Raw genomic sequence first — 14,727 nt, 5'->3', positions numbered from 1 at the left:
AGGCTCCACACAATAAAGACCGTGTATTTTTATTTCCTTCCTTTTTTTAAAAAAAATGATCCTTCTGCAATGGTTGCCTTTGATTAATATCCTTCTGCTCGCTGAGCCCCTGAAAGTGGTTTAGTTTTGCTAGGACACTTTAACAATAACGTGATTTATGGAACAATTCATTGGAACTAGGGGCCAATGTAATGTAACAAAGCATTTTTCACAGGCTTTCTCCCGTATTTACCACAGATGCAAAATCACTGAAAGGAAAAGCTGAGGTGCAAACAACACAGGAAGGTAAATTCACTGAGAGAACAAAAGGCACAGGTTTCCAAAGGCCATGTTGAAAAATCAACATTTTAGTAGGGACCCATTAACCTCAGGTAACCCCAAGCCAAGTGAATGGCAGATTGTGGGAGGGGAGGGGTTCTCTTCGCTGGGATTCCAATCTCAGGTATTGATGTTGCCACTTGGATATATGTCAACTGCGGAGTACAGCTGGTTGGTACTGCTGACTGTATTTCGCCAGCATCGGGCTGAACACAGCTTCCTTCTCAAATCACCGACTGTTGTATGAATAGGATCCGGCTCTAAGGAGCAGACTGGAGTCAGATCCACAGGACTCACTGGTATGTGCTGATGACAGTGTGCAGGGCAAGTGACCCTTCTCCTGCTCTGCAGAACGGACATGCTTCTCGTTTCAGAGCATGTCACAAATCGTGCGGACATTTAAAGCAAGTTCTGCTTGTTAGCAACCATTTCCTCTTGAAGCATTAGTGTTTGCCTGTAGACTGTGTACGGCCAGCCCAGGTTGTACAGAAACGATGCTTCCAACATCCTCCTGAGCTATCGGGCAGCTCAGTGTGAGAGAGGCTTGGTCATTAGCCCCAGCTAAACGCAGCAGGTGGCCTCTGGGCCTCAGACCAGAAGCCAGTCTTCCTCCTCCAGCTGGGACGAGCAGCTGTCCGTGGAGTTTTGTTCTGGACTTGACGGATGACTCATCTGACTAAGTTTCTTCCTCGCCGACTCTTCAACTTCCCAGAGGTCCTCTAAATCAATCAGCCAGTGAATAACTCTTGATTAAACAACTACCATGTATCCAGCATAGGGCTTGCTGCTATGGCCCCTTATAAATAAAAAGACATATGGTCCCTTCTCATCAGGAGCATACAGTCTAGTTGAGGAAACCATGTAAGTCCACATGAAACAGCAAGAAAATGATAAAGTGCTAAATTGTAGATTCAACACTGAGTCCAAGGGCAGTTGAAGTTTAAAGGGCTGGGGCTGTACTTTAAGGGCTCACTGGTGACAATGGGATGGAAATGCTGGAGGTCAGTGTGCGGCCAGCATACATTTCCCAAAGTTTCCTGAGAGTGGAAAAACAAATAAAGAGGAAGCATCGTGGGTCAACTTGTCTTCCTGTCTGTCTGTAGAACAGGTTCATTGTAGGCTGGAGTATTCAGCAGAGCTTTCAGTGTTACAGCTATCCTCCCAGATGGCCCCAGGGTCCCAGCCTCCTGGTATTCAACTCCCGTGTGGTCTCTCTCACATTGTGTCAGGGTTGGTCTGTGTGGCCAATAGAATATGGCAGAAGTAATGATATGTCACTTCTGAGATTAGATTTTGAGAGATATTCTGGCGTCTCTCGCTCTCTCTCTCTCTCTCAGGTACACGGGCAAAGCCAGCTTCCAGATCATGAACACCCCTACAAAGAGGCCCGCAGGGCAGGAAATTAAGGCTTTCTGTAAAGAGCCATGGGAACGAGCTTGGAAGTGGATCCTCCAGCCCCATTCAAGTCTGCAGACGACAGCTTGACTGTAACCTCATGAGAGACGTTGAACTGGAACCACCCAGCTAAGCTGCTCTTGGATTCCTGACCCACAGGAACTATGTGAAAAAACATGTTGTTTTAAGCTGCTATCATGGAGCACTATCCCTTCTGGGGTCAGCTCCGACTCTGTACTCCAGTCTTCGGCTCAGGCTGTGCTTTATTCCAGCTCAGTAGAACCGGGACAACTGATTGCAATGCTCTTCTCCCTGGGACCAAATTTGCTCCAGCTCTTTCAAATTTAAAGTTATGAAACCCCCTCTCAGTAACTTAATTGGCCTCTGCCACTCCTTTGGGTTTTCAGGAGCAGCCAGAGAGACCCCTGGGTGTGGGCACACCAAACAGTACCACTCCATAGAATACAGTACGCACTTGGGTCTTTGGTCTGCAGATCGGATGTGACTTGCAATCTTCTATGTGGTCGTGAAAGCCACAGTTGAAAAAAAATCTGCCAAGGAACGGCATCTCTCCACTCGTCCAGAGGTGCTCATCCGGAGCAATGTTGGTGGCTTTTGCGGTCGAGAGAATGGTCTGAATCAGGAATCATGAAGCTGCCCACAGACATGGTGAAATCCTGCCATTGACAAAGCACAGATGAACCCACTATTTTTATGTGGCCAACACTGAGAGCCGATGATGTTCTCAAAGTGTCTGGACTGCGTCCGGGCTTGTCGTACACTGGGAGGATAGTGAAGACCCAGGTCGGAAAACCCCAGCCACCATGGCAGAGAGGGGAGAGCAATGGGTTCAGTACCACAGACACTTTGGCGCCGTGGTACCACAGTTGTCTTCTCCTGTTCTCTGCCTTGCTGAGTGGCAGGACCGTCCACTCCGTTTTCTAAAGTGACAAGAGAGAATTGTACTGGAGCAACCGCATACCTCCATTCCCTAAGCCAGTCACCACATCCCACTTCAATGGCCTTAGTGTGGGTCTTTGTGACTTCTTGCCTGGTTTATTACAGTTACCTTATACCTGTGACCAGAGCTTTCTGTCTAATGCGTGCTACAACATGGAAGAACCCTGAAGACGTTGTGGTAATGAAATAAGCTGGTCACAAAAGGACAAATACTGTATGATTTCACTTACATGAGGCAAATTCGTGGACAGAAGGTAGAACGCTGGTTGCCAGAGTTGAGGGGAGAGTGGGGATGAGGAGCTGTATTGCCTACGGGGAGCAGGGTTTCAGTTTTGCAAAATAAAGAGAGTTCCGGGGATCGGTGGTGGTGGTGGTGGTCCTTAATACCACTGCACTGCCGTGCACTTAAAAATAGTTAATGCAGTAAAGCTTGTGTTATATGTATTTTATCACAACTTTGAAAGTATTTTAAAAATTAACATTAAAAAGTCACAGAACTGGGACCCAACCCCTGTATATACAGTATAGGATAATAAAGCATCCTTTGATGATTTCTTTCAAGGAAAATCAAAACTTAAGTAAAGACTATTACTTTTTTTAAAAACTTCAACCGTCATCACCTCCATGCACCCTTTCTAGCTACCCCTAGGACAAAGGTTCTCAAATAGGACAATGGTTCTCAAAATTTAGGGTGACTGAGAATCATCTGAGAGACTCATTGAACTACATCTTCCTGGGTCTCCCTCCTTGAGGTTATGACTTGGAAGTTCTAGAGTGAGTCCTGAGGATGAGGCCTATATCACCAACAAAGCTGATCTGATTCACATGGCCTGTGCCCAGCCAGAATGCTCCTTCTATGGCGCACCCACAGCTCCTTGGACATACCTACTAGAACCTTCACCTTGTCCTGTTGCTTCTGTTCCTGCCTCTGGCTTCTTCCCTGGAGGGGGTGTCTTACCTCAGGGGCTTGGAATCCTCTGCAACCAGCACAGCGCCTGAGACATAACAGACATTTGATACATACGCTTATTGAATGCATCACTCTCTCTTGAGCTACATTTGCAGTGGCCAGTAAATAAAAGAGACTCATGCAGCCCAGAAAGTCTACTCTAGAGGCACTGACCTTGTCTTTGGGAAAAGCCATAGATACAGTAGCTCCACTCCTCGCCTGGATGGCTTTGTGGGTGCTGGAGACAATTTCAGACCCTGCGCAGGGTCGGGGAAGGTGGTAATTTGGAAAGTTCTAGAGAAGAAGATGAAGTTCGTTGGTAGAAATAACTACAGTACTGATGTGTCAAAGGAGAGAAAAGGGGAGGCAGAGTTTGACCACTGAATGCCAGAAAGTCCCCAGAAAGGTCCCTGGCTTTTCTGAATGCTTCCAACTAGCTACTCCCTGGCAGAGAGAGAGGCAGGAAGACAAGCTCAGGCAGTGCCTCCAGGTTGGGGGTCTGCCAACACCTGGGGCCGGCCTCTCAACCAAGCACAGGGGCTTTTTTGTGAAGAAACAGGAACCGGGAATAATCCTGGCTGGCAGGGCACTCCCTGAGGAAGTCGGAGGCTTGCCTGTTAGTCGCCCTCACTTCCCAGATGCCGGTGTGTTTGTTGGCATCGCGTGCCTGTTAATTAAAGGAAGTGTGTGTGCCTTCGGCACTGGTACCCTGGCCCCAAACGTCATTCTTTCCAGGGGTCTCCACCACACTGCCGCCACCAGTAGAATCAATTAGGCTCTCTCCCAAAAGTCAGGCTGCGTTTATTTCCAAGCCCGGAGGTGAAACAAACCCCCCACTGCTGCATCTGGGGGCTCACATGTCAGCCCCTGTTTCTCCCTGTTACCGTGGCTTGGCAGCTCCAGGGGCCTGCTTTGGGGGAAAAAAATCTGCTGAAATGAATAGAAAAATAACTTTTGGGAGCAGTCCACCACCAGCCTATAGACCCGGGGCTAAAGGGAGTCTTGTGTAATGGGCTGGGGCCTTTCATAGCCCATTCCCAACCACCCCATTGGACTATTTTAACTTTATTTGAGCTTGGCCTTATAAACAAATTTTTATGAAGCCAGAGTAAAGGTGCCCCAAGCAGAGGTGAGCAGGCTTCCCTAGGAGTTAGTAAAAGTTACACCTGAGGTCTAACAGTCTTCATTAAAAAGCCACTAGGGTGCTTCCATCTGCCCAGCCCACTCTCCAAGCCTTCCAGCCACAGGCCAAGGCAGAGGGCAGACCTGCACTCCCAGGGGGAGGCAGCCTGGGGCGGGGAGGCAGGCTGTGTGTGACAGGCTCTGGGGTGTGTTGGAGTGGACACCTAACACTCAGCCCTTTTTCCTTTTTAAAAATATTTTCAAAAAGATTTCATTCATTTCTTTTTAGACAGAAGGGAAGGGAGGGAGAAAGAGAGGGAGAGAAACACTAATGTGTGGTTGCTTCTCACAGGGCCCCCGCTGGGGGCCTAGCCCACACCCCAGGCATATACCCTGACTGGGAATCAAACCGGTGACCCTTTGGTTCTCAGCCTGCGCTCCACTGAGCCACACCAGCCAGGGCCACGCAGCCCTTTTTCAATTTCCAAGCAGCATCGCGAGACAGGCTGGCCCCGCACCAAGCTGCCTGGTGCTGTCAGAGGCGTCACTGGGGCTCTGCACCGCCTCAGCCTGTGGCAGCCTGAAGCCCCATCCTCCTTCCTCCTTCCTGGCCTGTGGTCCCTGCTCTCAGGATGTGCACACATTTGTAAAATCATTACAGGATATGTTCATGGACACACATACACTCACACACACCACTTTATAACGACACAGGGATGGTTATCACCGGTTCGCAGATGAGGGCATTAAGTCAGAGAAAGAAAGAGCCAGGATTCAATCTCTGGTTTTTGGACTCCAAGCCCAGTGCTCTTTCTGCTAAACCATATTATTTTGTGAGGCTTCCTGCTCTAATGAACTAATTTACATCAAGTTGTTTGGAACGTGGTGTGGTTTAATGTCCAAGAGTATATGCATTTTATGAGTGTATTCCAAATTCCTCTCTTTCCCTCCCCCAGCAATCTTAACGCAGATGGGATGGCTAATAACTGTTAGTAATGGAATAGCAGATGCCACTGGGGGATATTATTGAGCAGAGGTCACCCCTAAATTTATGCTACTTAAGCTACTTTGAGTAACTCCACCTCTAAATGGAAAGGGAAAAAATGTAGAAAACCAGCCCTGAGGTGGTTTTGGCTCCTGTAATGCTTGTTAAGTGGCAAGATTGGACTCTTTCATTTGATTGGTCTTTGCAGCCCAGCTCAAAGTCAGCTAAAAAATTAATTAAGTACGAATGAAAGTATAAGAGAAGATGTCATCGAAGGGGCACCTACATCCATTACCAATTGTAAAGGAAATGTAGAAACTGTGGGCCCCAGAGTCGCAGACTAGAAATATTTTCCAGTGGTATGATTTTACATCTTGGAACCGGTCTGTGGGTAAATAAGTGACGAGGCTCTCTGCCTCGGGCTGGGTAGGGTTCCTGGAAGTGAGGTACACCGCAGGACGGCTGAAACAACGGGGTGGGCTGGGACCATGCGCTCTGGGCCAGCACAACTTGAGAACGATTGAAGGAAAATAGTGTGCAGCCCGTCCTGGCGAATACCTTCCTCTCCTGGAGCCCGGTGGGGCTGGGCTCTGGTTAGCAGGAGAGTATGAACCACCAACACGCTGCTGTGAGGTTTGCCACTGTATAATGAGGTTGGGTGGAGGAGCGCTTGCTGCAGCCTAAGGAAACACAGCTAGGAAACTGGAGTCCTGTTCGCCAGCCCTGCCTCCCACGTAGCCTTGGTGCCGAGGACCAGATTAAGGCCGTGTTCGTGCTAGCGTCAAGGACTGCAAGGTTTCTCTGACAGAGCCACGCCCTATGTCCCCATGGCTTGGCTGCATTTCCTTCGACTGCCGAGGAAGAAGCGGAAGAAAAATGCAGAGTATCCAGCGGGTTTTTAGCGTCTGACCCAACCCTTGGACCTGGAAACAGAATCCGTTAAAAAAGATCCTCTTGTAACAAGTTGTTCCAAGTTCAGGAAAAGCTCCCAGCATCAAGTGTCTCTTCGAGGAGTTTGCTGTACATGATTCAGAGCCGCATAGATTAAATTTCCCTTAAAATATACATAAATTTGAAAATTAAAGGGGAAAGTGCCTGAGACAAGACATGTTTGGATTTCTGTCAGACTCAGAGCCTTTGGAAAGCAGTGTGGCAGCCAGGATGTGGCTTTTCAGGACTTCCCCTGGTCTCCGCCACTTCCATTTAAGTCTGTGCCACACTCAGGCCCTTCTCCGCTCTAGTCGTTGCAGTGCTGCTTCTGCTGCTTATTGTCGGGGCTTTAGTGCCCAATGCCAGTTGTGGCCTTTTTTCAGAAGTGGACTGAGCTCATCTTTCAAAGTTTCAGAAGTCTCCGTACGCTAACTCAGGAGCCCTGGCCTCGCCCCTCTGTCTCCTTATGCAACATCGTAAAATGTCAGAGCTAGGAGGGACATGCAAGATCATTAAATTCAACCCCACAGGCAAGGAAATTCAGTCCCAGAAAGCAACTCAGTTCCTTCAAAACCTCTGGGAGGGGAACCTTGTGTTTTTCTCACCAAAAGTCTAGCTTGTTTTCTAAAGCTTGTTAGCTCTCTATTCCCATCTCTCTTCCATAACTCTGTAAGTGGTACCTTGGTCTCCCCCACGGTCTGTGATTTCACCTACAGCATAAGCCCTTGAACTCCTCTGGCAGCCTTCCCTCTCCAGCAGCCCTGTCCCGCCCTCCCTCCCTCCTTCCCTTATTCTTTCTTCCCTTTTTAGATTTTATTCATTTATTTTTAGAGAGCAGAGAAGGGAGGGAGAAAGAGAGGGAGAGAAACATCAGTAGTTGCTTGTCCCTTGCAAGTCCCCTACTGGGGACAAAGCCTGTAACCCAGGCACGTGCCCTGACCAGGGAACTTAACTGGTGACCTTTTGCTTTGTGCAACGACGCCCAACTCACTGAGCCACACCTGTCAGGGCCCACGGACCCATTTCCACCCAATTCATCTCTGCCTTCCCGACTCTTCTCCTGGCCCCCTACCCCTACCCCAAGAAGATTCTTTTGTTTTTTTTTTTTTCACTTCTGTTTTTCACAAAAGATGGCTTCCTCCTGGAATCGATTTCCTTGTTGAAGTACACCCTTTAGTAGTTCTTTCACTAAGGGTTTGTGACTGGTAAAAAAAAAAATCTCAGTTCTACCTTGAAAAGTATTTTGATTTCATCCTCAGTAGTAAATGGCAACTTATTTGGGTGTTGAATTTTAGGCTGACAGTTGTTTTTTCCCTCAGCACATTTGTCTTTCTCCTCTGATCTCTGTAGTTGCCACTGAAGATGTGGAAAGTCTGTCTTTTCTTTCTGATTGCTTTAAGTTTTTTCTCTCTGTCTTTTATATTCTGCAGTTTAGTATGTGTCTAGGTATGGATTTGTTTTTATTTATTTTCTGTGTGATTCTTTAAACAGGAGTTTGAATCTGTTACCAATATGGGATAATTCCCATTAATAACAGTAATAAGCACATGCATTATACATTTCATTGGTGCTGTGCGTTACATTTATTATCTCATTTAATTCTCACAACAGCATTCTAGAACCATTTTACAGTCCAGGAAACTGGGTCACAGAGAGATTAAATTATTTGCCCCAGGTTAAAAGGTGATTGGCAAGGACATTTTTTGAGCCCAGATATTAAATCTTGAATATTATTTCTTCTTTTTATTGTCTTTTTCTGGTACTCCTTTGAGACGTATGTTTGCTCTTTTCATTCATTCTCATCATTTAGCCTGCCATTTACATATTTAATCTCTTTGACTCTCTATGGAGCATGTGGGAAGATTTCCTTAGATTTCTCTTCCATTTCATGAATTCTTTTGTGTGTCTAACCTGCTGCTTACTGCATCTCTTGCACTTTTAATTTCTGCAGCCATATTTTTAATTTCTAAAGCTCCCTCCTGCTCATTTTAGATCTTTCTATTCTTTGAAAAATAATGTCTTGTACTAGTCTTAGGTATTTCCTTCTTTGATTTTTAAAATCATTTATATATATTTTTAAAGATTTTATTTATTTATTTTTAGAGAGGGAAGGGAGGGAGGGAGAGAGAGAGAGAGAGAGAGAAACATCAATGTGAGGTTGCTGGGAGTCATGACCTGCAACCCAGGCATGTGCCCTGGCTGGGAATCAAACCTGCGATGCACTGGTTCGCAGCCCGCACTCAATCCACTGAGCTGTGCCAGCCAGGGCATCATTTATATTTTTAAAATATTTTATTTATTTATTTTTATTCACGCCCAAGTGAAACGAGGGGCTGGAACACAGTCCTCTCCACAGAGCCCAAATGTTCTAAGGAAAGCCAAACACCAACCCACCAGGACACCAAGGAAGCTCATCTCTACCCTGATTCTAAATGAGGAAAAACAGTCCCCTGTGGAAATCGAAACCCCATACATGTGCCCCAGAGGGGAAGGGAGGAAGAAAAAGAGGGAGAGAAACATCAGTGTGTGATTGCCTTTCACATGCCCCCTCCTGGGGACCTGGCCCACAACCCAGGCATGCGCCCTGACTGGGGAATTGAACGGATGACTTTGGTTCGCAGCCTGCACTCAGTCCACTGAGCCACACCAGCCAGGGATTGATTTTTAAAATCATTTAAAGTACTATTTTTATCATTTCTACTATCAGCTTATACATTATAACAGTTTATCTGCTATCTAAGTTTTGAGAAATTTAATCCTGCTGTTTATTTTGACTGGTGACTCCTGCACATGGTAGATAATTTCTCTGTTTTTATAATTTTTTATTGTAAGCAGGCCTTTATTTTTCCTGTGGGAATTCTCTGTGGCCTGGAGTGTTGAAGTTTAATTTCCGAGTGGTTTTATTTTAGTTTCTGCCTGGTATCCTAGAGGTATCACTGGCGTAAGACCAATTTTATGTTAATTTTTTGGCTTGGGGTTCCCTTCTGATGCAGGTAGTAGATATTTGGACTCTAAACTTGTGCCAGGCACATGTCTGGGGTTTCGATTTCCACAGGGGACTGTTTTTCCTCATTTAGAATCAGGGTAGAGATGAGCTTCCTTGGTGTCCTGGTGGGTTGGTGTTTGGCTTTCCTTAGAACATCTGGGCTCTATGGAGAGGACTGTGTTCCAGCCCCTCGTTCCACTCGGGCGTAAGCCCTCTTCTCCCATCCCTGCATGGGTGTCGAAGTCCAAGCCCTGAGCCATTACTGCATCACGTCATCTCCCTGGGACCAGGGCAGTGTAAGTCCCAGGGTCTGATGTTTGAGCTGTCGGCTTCCTCTCTGCTTTAGCACCTACAGATTTCCTTTTCTCCCTTTCAAGCTCATCCATGCTTTATTTATTTAACTTTATTTTATTTTAAAAATTGTGGCAGAATGCAAATGACATAAAATTTGCCATCTTAACCAGTTTTAAGAGTACTACAGGTCAGTGTTAAGGACAGTCACGTTGTCGTGTGACTGTCAGCGCCATCGAGCCGCAGAACTCTTTTTGTCTCAGAAAAACAGAGCTCCATGCCCTTTGGACAGCAGAGCCCCTCCTTCCCCCACCCCCTCCACTCCTGGCTGCTACCACTCTGCTCTCTGTCTCGATGAATTTGCCTCATCTAAGTGAAGTCATGCAATACTTGTCCTTTTGTGACTGGCTAATTTCACTTATCATAACGTCTTCAAGTTTCATCCCTGTTGTAGCACGTGTTAGAATTTTCATCCTTTTTAAGGCTGAATACTATTCTGTTGTAAGCATACACTGTACTTTGCTTACTCATCCATCCATTAACGGACACTTGGGTTGCCTCCATGTTTTGACTATTGTGAATAATATTGCTATGAAAATGGGCGTGCAGACACATGGTATCTCCTAAGATTCGGCCTTCAATTTTTTTGGATATGCAACTTTTAAGGGTTTAAGACCCTTTTTACATCTTTCCCTTTCTTGGCCCACCCCAACTAAGCTTAAGTACTTATGACCATTTCTCTGGCCAAAAGATGACTCTGGTAAAGAGTTAGGCTCAGGCATGTACTCCACCCACTTGGTTTGGAAGTGAGAAACAGTTGCCTTTGAAGCCTGAAGACACCACCTTGGTGACAGCTCAGCACCCTGTGCTAATGAGGTACAACCCTGCTACAAGCCTCAGTTCCTTTCTTCGGCCTTTCCATTGACCCAATCATATCCCTTCTCCTCCCCCACTAGCTTTCCTGTTCCTTTCATCTTGTAAGCTGGAACAGAAGCCAGCTCTAGCATCCGGTGCCGAGGAAGGGAAAGAACCAGAGAGAGGGTAACCAGGCAAACCTGAGCACGCGCTGGCCCTGCCATCCCTGGACCCAAGGCAGGCATTCTAAGCCAATAGGTGGGCTTCTAGCCCCTGAGTCGGAACCAATAATGAAAAAAGGACCTGTCATATTTGTCACCCTTGCAGCCCACACCCTGCACTCTGCCGTTATTTGTTTATACTTTGCCTTCCATTCTATTTCTCACTCCCTGACTTCCTGGCCCCTGGACTTACTTCCTTTATGGTTTCATATCCACTGCTTGGCTCACATGATTAATGCTATCCTCTAGTACTAACACTAGTCACTCCCTCTACTGTTTTCTGCTGTGCCAGGCAAACATTTCAGCCGGTCGAGCTGAACCTACCTGGGCCAGGTAGGGGAGTCACTAGGATTGAAGAACGGGACACTGCCAACCTCACAAACCAGTGCTTCCTGGATAGCTTCCCCGTGATGTCTTCCAGGCATTATCCTCTCCCTCAAGTCTGCTGCTTGTCCTATGTTCTGTCCCTTCATTAATAACACCACTAGTCATTCAATTATTCAAGCCAGAATTCAAAGAGTAATCCTAGACTGCGTTTTTTCTTTATCCTCATTTCTAGTTAATTTTCTTATTAATGCTAACTTCCTAAAGTCTATCGAATCTATCCCTCCCTTTCTATCTTCACTCTTCTGCCTTAGTTCAGACTCATTATTTTCACCTAGACTTTCTTACTGGTCTCTTACTTCAGTCTTGTCTCACCCATCCTTAATGAACCTTCCACACACCAATGAATGGTGTATAAAATGCAGGCTTGACTCTATCTACTTCCCAACTTAAAACACTTCAGTGGGCCCCCAGTTCCTGAGGAAGCATCCAAAGCCCTCAGCACGGTAGACAAAATCCCTTCTGTTCTGACAGATAGATGCTTTGCTCTCTTGCGTTATTTCTTGCCATTCCTCCCACAAGTTACTACAGCTTGTGTCCCAAACTTGCCATGCCCTTTTCCCTTCCCCATTTTGTGTATTTCCATTGCCTTGAATTCTCTGTTACTTTTCATGTCAGGAAAACCTCCACTAGTCCTTGAAAACATAACATCAAATGTATCTCCTAATAAACATAAAAGTAGCATTGCTCATCTCTCGGTGGGAAGGGAGTTGTAGTGATGTTTTCACTTTCTACATATCATACTTTATTTGAATTTTCTTGAGACAATATATTACTGTTGTACTTTTAAGAAATAAAGATAGTTTTCCACTGTCTATTTGAAAACCTCACTGTCTTTCCTCTCCAGATGGAATTAATTATGCCTTCTATGGTCTTTCAGGGCATATGTTCATATATAATATTATTTTCATATCTGATTACAGAAAACTGCTATATTTTGGAGGGGGGTTTATATTTATCTTCTCAACAAAATTGTAAGCAGTTTAAAGACAAGAACTGTGCCTTATCCAATTTGGTATCTCAAGCACATAGCACACTATCTGGTCCATAAAAAATGTTAGTGAATTGGAACTGAGTTGCCCAGTTCCCTTAACTTAGTGGCAGAATATAGCCCCAAACCCAGGCCTCTCAATTCCCACTCCAGTGTGTTTTCCCCGTTTCACTATATTGATCTACATGGCGAATTGTGATTGCACAGCTACAGCTTGTCTCAGCAAGCCAGCATGTGTGGGGGGAGAGCACCTTCTTCATGAGAGAATTATCCTGTTGGCTATGCAGTCTTTATGAGCACCAAATGGGACAATGTTTGTGCACGCCCTTGGCAAAATGAGAAGTCGCGTATAGAGGAAAGAGATTATTATTGACCTTTATTTCACTACACAGTTTTCATCTTTAACAAATGGATTGTAAGTTAGAACAAGTGTTTCTGTATTATCCTAAAGCCATCCAAAGAGGACCTGTTATACTCTGATCCTCAGTGTCAGCCAGTAATTCAGGAGAGGCTTCCCGCATAGTAAGAAAGAGACAGTGTCTTTCTGGGTTTGTGTACTACTTTTTGCCCATATGTTAAGCTGGGAAAATCTCTCCTCTGTCTCTTGGAGGTGGCCCTCTATTCACTGCATGCAGGTGTGTAGCAGTGTGAGCCCCAGAGATGGGTGTACCTGTAGGCAGCTGAGCCGCTGCACACTGCCCTCCCCACTGTGAGATTTCCAAAGTCCTCCAGGGGCTCTTATCTTATCCTTTACACAAGGGATGTTCTGAAAACAGACCTTAGAAATTTAAACTAAGATAGAAGAGCTGAAAAATATAATAGAAGAGCTGGAAGGTAGAGATGAAGAAATCCTCCTGAAAGTAAAACAAAAAGAAAACGAATTAAAAATAGGATGTACAGCATGGCGACTATAATAAAAATTTTTTGAGAATAAAGTGAATGGAAAGAAGAAATGTTAATAAAATCATTCCATTTCTCACTCGAGGGCTTGCATTCCTTGACTGAAAGGACCCACTAAGAATCTGGTGGAGTGGATGAAACTAGAGCTTCCCCAAGTTCATCATCATGGCATTTCAGGACATTGGAATCAAGGAGAAGGTCCAACCAGCTTGCAGAGGAAGAGAAGAAAACATTTTATGCAAATTACCGAGATATCAAAATGACTTTGGGTTTCTCTACAGCAACTCAGAAAGATAGAAGATCGTAAAGTAATGTCTTAAAACTTCTGAGGGAGCCCTGGCTGGTGTAGCTCAGTGGATTGAGTGCGGGCTGCAAACCAAAGTGCCGCAGGTTCGATTCCTAGCCAGGGTACATGCCTGGGTTGCAGGCCATAACCCCCAGCAACCGCACATTGATGTTTCTCTTTCTATCTCCCTCCCTTCCCTCTCTAAAAATAAATAAATAAAATATTTAAAATAAATAAATAAAAAAAAACTTCTGAGGGAAAATCATTTCTATGCTAAAATTCTTTCTCCAGGCAAACTCCAGGAGGGACATGAATTTTCAAACAGTTTAAGTTTCAAATACTTTGCTCCTACATGCTGTTTTCCCAGAAGCCCCTGGAGAATGGACTCCATGAAAACAAGGAAGAAAACCAAAAAAGAAGACAAGGGAACCGACACAGTACAAGACGGGAGTTTTCAGGCTGAGGTGAGGGGGTGCACCCCGCAGCAGCCTGCAAAGGGCCTGTCCAGAGTGGAGCCCCCAAGGCGGAGAGTTGAACAAAGTGTGAGGAGGACAATTTGGAAAGAGTTTTGGCTGCATCAGTGATGAGTACAGAGAAAACTAGAGCAAACAGAGAAGATGGTCAAATCCGGACATCAGCACACCAAATTAGAACAGCGTTGTGATGGTGGGGGCCTGGGTGGTGTGAATTTTGAGGTGTGGGTGGTGGTGGCATAGAAGAGTTAAATCTCATTTTTCATGATGGAAGTCCATAAATGGATAAAGCCGAAAACAATCAAGAAGGGACAATGTAATCACATAATTTAGAAATAGGAGGGTAATCCTGTAGGAGTCATCTCAGGTATAGTTGAATTTACTGTTCCTGGAAAGTGAAAAATAAGAGGGGCAAGGCTTAGATACAAGGGAGGGACCCCCCCAAACACTGGGATTATCTTCTGGAGGGTGATTCACTAGGAACCCATCTGTATCAGTGCAGCAGCTGGCATTGTTGTGAGAGGCTGCGTTTGGCTTAACGGGATGTTTTTTAAAGATTCGACGCATTTGCCCATTTCATGATCGGTGATTTATGAGTATACCTGCCCACACCACGCTGAATATTCAGCAGTTTTTGACCGAAAACAGCATGACCCCTGTGCCCCACCCTCCCTATTCACC

The sequence above is a fragment of the Phyllostomus hastatus genome, unplaced genomic scaffold (assembly GCF_019186645.2).
Source record: "Phyllostomus hastatus isolate PE091 unplaced genomic scaffold, TTU_PhHast_1.1 phas_scaffold_46, whole genome shotgun sequence".
NCBI lineage: Eukaryota > Metazoa > Chordata > Mammalia > Chiroptera > Phyllostomidae > Phyllostomus > Phyllostomus hastatus.
The sequence above is the reverse complement of the archived record's forward strand: the minus strand, read 5'-3'. Positions refer to the sequence as shown.